Source organism: Kryptolebias marmoratus, linkage group LG16 (genome assembly GCF_001649575.2).
Source record: "Kryptolebias marmoratus isolate JLee-2015 linkage group LG16, ASM164957v2, whole genome shotgun sequence".
Classification (NCBI taxonomy): domain Eukaryota; kingdom Metazoa; phylum Chordata; class Actinopteri; order Cyprinodontiformes; family Rivulidae; genus Kryptolebias; species Kryptolebias marmoratus.
The window spans coordinates 25712416-25716450 of NC_051445.1; the positions used below are offsets into that span (position 1 = coordinate 25712416).

A 4035-nucleotide genomic window follows, 5' to 3' on the forward strand; every position below is an offset into this window, starting at 1 on the left:
ATGTTTCTCGGCTGGCCTGGGAACGCCTTGGGATTCCCCCGGAGGAGCTGGCCCAAGTGGCTGGGGAGAGGGAAGTCTGGGTCTCCCTGCTTAGGCTGCTACCCCCGCGACCCGACCCCGGATAAGTGGAAGAGAATGGATGGATGGATGGATGTGTGCAGCTATGCATATTTACAGAGAGTTAGTACACGGCTGGTTGCATAGATATAATTTACAGGCGCAGGTCGGAGAAAGCCCATTTCCAGTCTGAGGATCTCAAACCTTCCAATCGGTAGTAGCAACGTACCTACTTAACTTATGTTTCTAACTGCTGCTATTATTTCTGTTTAGAGCCTGTTGCCAAGCAAGAGATAACCTTTTAACAAGAATTACATGACAACACAAGCACATCACGTGGTTCTCTGATGTAAGCTGAATGGGCTTTAATATTTGAAGAAAATCTTTTGGTCTTTCTATTACCGGTAAGTTCTGCTGCAACAATGAACAAAACAGAGAACGAGCAGCAACAAAACTTCATGTCCTTTTTCAGGTCTGGCATAAATCCTGAGGGCCACTTTTACTGCCTGACCCAAATGTTTACAGCTGAGCCACATATAAGTCTGACAGAAGTGTGCCAATGGCATTGGTGACAAGTCCTGTGTTTTTCCCTTACACACACATTGACTCAGCTCTTTCACTACCTTCATTGTTAGCTCAGACAAGCATCAACACTCTGCCTTGGTACCATGACCAAGAAAACCATCGCAATGTTGGGGCAACAGTCCAGCCTTCAACAGGCTTAGCTATGACAGCACTGCCCTCAATTCAGATGGTAAAAAAAAAGAACAGTATCTACACTAAAGTACTTCTTCTTCTTCCTTCTTTACTCTACCAAAACCTTGACGTTGACCAGCATCTAAATGCACCGTATCTTACAGAGGAAGTAACTAGAGAACTAGTCAAGTCAATGTTTGGCAACAAATTAAAAACTGCTTTTGGAGTTTAAGTAGTAAGACACAATAATGGTTAATTTAAAAATGATGTAACATCAGGCAGACATGGAACAAAAATCATCCTGTTTTCCAGGCTACCACATCGAGGCCTTGCAGCTGTGTTTACCATAGAGAAGAGAGGGAGTTACCACAGAAAACAAACTGATACATGTCCCAACTAATGACCTTTACTTTGAGATTAGCTGTGTAACTATTGTGTGACTTCTGACACCAAAAACATAACGTCACTGGCTCTGCTTCTCACACCCACAAAACACAGTATGTGTGGAGGCTGCAGTCCCAATGTTCAGCCTCTGACCGTCACTAACATGGCCTTTTTAGGAACCAGAGGTGACAACGCTCGCTCGGCTCTAAAGTAAAGCTGGAGAGAAGAACCAAAACCAGGCTGAGCAAAGTCTCTGAAGTTCAACATCTATGCAATGTGAAAAATACACTAACCTGAAAGTTAAAGTAAATAATTACACACTAGAATGATTTATGGGAGTAACGTTTATTACATGAATAGATGCCCAATTTTTGCAACTTGAATGAATGTGGTTGAACAAGACATGTTCGTATGTAGACCACAAAACTATTAGAAACCTTTCTTTTCTTCAGGCAGCATCTCCCTGGGCTGGGCCTGAAGGAAAACTAGCTGGTGACTCAAAATTGCAAAATAAGATGAATTTTCAGCAAATGTCTCACTGAATTCTGGGTATTTGTGACCAAGCGACCAGCGAGCCATGAGGTAATGTTCTGAGCGGCCATTTTCCGAAACTCTCAGCTTATCATCGTGTGCACGGCTTGCAAAAACGTTTTCTAGGCTGTGCACATTATTTGTGGGCCACTTCAAACCCACTTTGTGCCCTCCTTGGCAGCCACCCCAACGTTTGAGATTTAATCTAATGCTTTTGAAGTGACGATAGGCAAACTTGATACAGTTTTTTTTCTTTTGCAATTATGATTTATCAACAGCGTGGTTAGATCTGAACATTTGGGGCCGTAGCCTCGGATGTTTCCTATCAGAGGGGAGATCCTGTGCACATGTTCAAGACACCTGAGACAACTCTGACTTTTTGGAGAAAAAAAAAAAAATTGTTGCACAAAGTTTTTGAGTAGGTTCAAAACTCAAGCGACAACACTGCGAGCCTCTGAGACTGCGACTAGTCTCAGTCGATCAAAATCCAGTGAAACGCTACCTGCTATGTCTCAAAAACCCAGGACAAGTGTATTAAGCAAGAACTAACTTAAAAATGATGGTTCTAACATCTCTGATTAGTTCAAATAAAATCCTCTTCTTTTCTAATGTCAAATAAGCATATGACCACCAGATTAACAACCAGTAAGATTTATTACAAATAAGCAGCTAACTGTCAGCAAAACTGAGAAAAATATAACCAGTGTCATCAATTTAAGCTTTGGACTTATCAAAACAGCCAACTGTTTGACTAAATCTTGAAATAAGAAATGTCGTACACAGTTGGCTTTGTGTGATTAGAAAGTTAGGAAACAGGTAAAAAATGATGGTCTAACAGCTGGAGGTGTTCACAGAGCAGAGGAATCACATCTGCAGCAGTAATATCCTCTATATTAGTTTATTAAGCAGCTTCTTTCAGATTTCTAAGCTCTAATGATTACCAAATATAGGTCAGGAATAAGTCATCTTTAAATAAAGTTAATAGTTCACAAATGCTGCTCAGAAGATATAATTATTTTGTTTTATTTGTTTAGAAGGGACAGTGCATCCTGTAAATGTGACAGATTTAACCTCTAGGGGCTAATGTCCATCTGTCCACTGATGGTAGGTAAAACACGTAGAAATGAATAAAATGACACAAACAGCACACAAGAGGATAAAAGTTACATAAAAATACAATAATAATAATAATAATAATAATAATAATAATAATAATAATAATAGGTACAAATACAATAAAGTATGTGCTGAACAAACTATAGAGCCATAATAAATAGTCCCTTCCTGTTAAAAATAACCTAATATATCCAGGTATCTATGAAACCTCCAGGTTGTGTGCACTACCTCTGAGGTATGATGTGGTGTTTGAATTTGGAAAGGATATTACAAAAACCTATGAAAGGTTGATGTGATCTGCATCATATCAGTTGAACTTTAAAACAGAGGCGTAAACCTCAGCCCTTCACAGCGTTATAAATCCTGTGAGAAGCATTTATCTCCTAACCAAATGTTTTGTTTTTTTTTTACTTAAATTGACATTTAACTTCCCTGTTTGAGCGACAGGTGATTTAGTTGTGAAACCAAAACAAAGACGGGTAGTTTAGTTAAAGCTGACGATAACCAACCACAAGATAACAGTTAAAATAAACTCGTGCAACTGTTGCTGTTCGGATAAACTTACCTTGTTAGCTACATAAAACCAGCTAATGTAAACTATTACTCTGTATGTAATGCGGTACACTTCTCCATTTAGGTATGCTTCGGGACACAAAGAGGAAATTTGAGAAATAGGAACATATTTTTCCACAGGTCAGTTTGCTGCTTTTACTGCGGCCAACAAGCTAACTACAGCCGAACACAGCGAGCGTTAGCAGTTAGCCCCGTTAGCTGGACACGAAGAGAGAACCTACCGTCTGTTGCCACTGACACTTGCTCCGGCGACAGTAACAAACACCAAACAGTCCTCTTCTCGAAAGCGACTAACTGGAGTTATCAGAAGTCTCGCTGCTGTCCCGTGAATTTCTTTCACGCCGTAGCTGGCACTTATTTTTCCGCTGCCTCCGGTCCCACCTATCCGTTCCGTTTTCGAACGACAACAGCTCCCACAAGAGCTCGCTCTGTTGTTCACAGTTCTCGTTGTGAGGCTCGAAAATCCAAATATCGCGAGATTTGGATCATGGCTCCGTTTACTGAATGCATCATATTATTATAAGGCAAATAACAGACTTCAGAATAAAGCATATTACAATACTGATTTATGTATTATATGTCGAGCTTTATTTTAATTTTTTTTAAAAACAGTGTAGCTCAGGAAAATATGAGGGTTGAAGTCGCGTAGAAGAACATCTCAATTCCTGAGAACATATA

The 4035-nt window shown here is 40.0% G+C and overlaps 1 protein-coding gene across 1 annotated transcript in view; it reads right to left on the reverse strand.

The window, feature by feature from the left end:
* rnf19a (ring finger protein 19A, RBR E3 ubiquitin protein ligase) overlaps nt 1–3787 on the reverse strand; it is a 30495-nt gene extending 26708 nt beyond the window's left edge. The window contains exon 1 of the mRNA XM_017413229.3: nt 3579–3787. The gene's annotated coding sequence lies outside the window, so the exon portion shown is untranslated. The remainder of the gene's footprint in view (nt 1–3578) is intronic.
* Between the last annotated feature and the right edge of the window lie 248 nt (nt 3788–4035).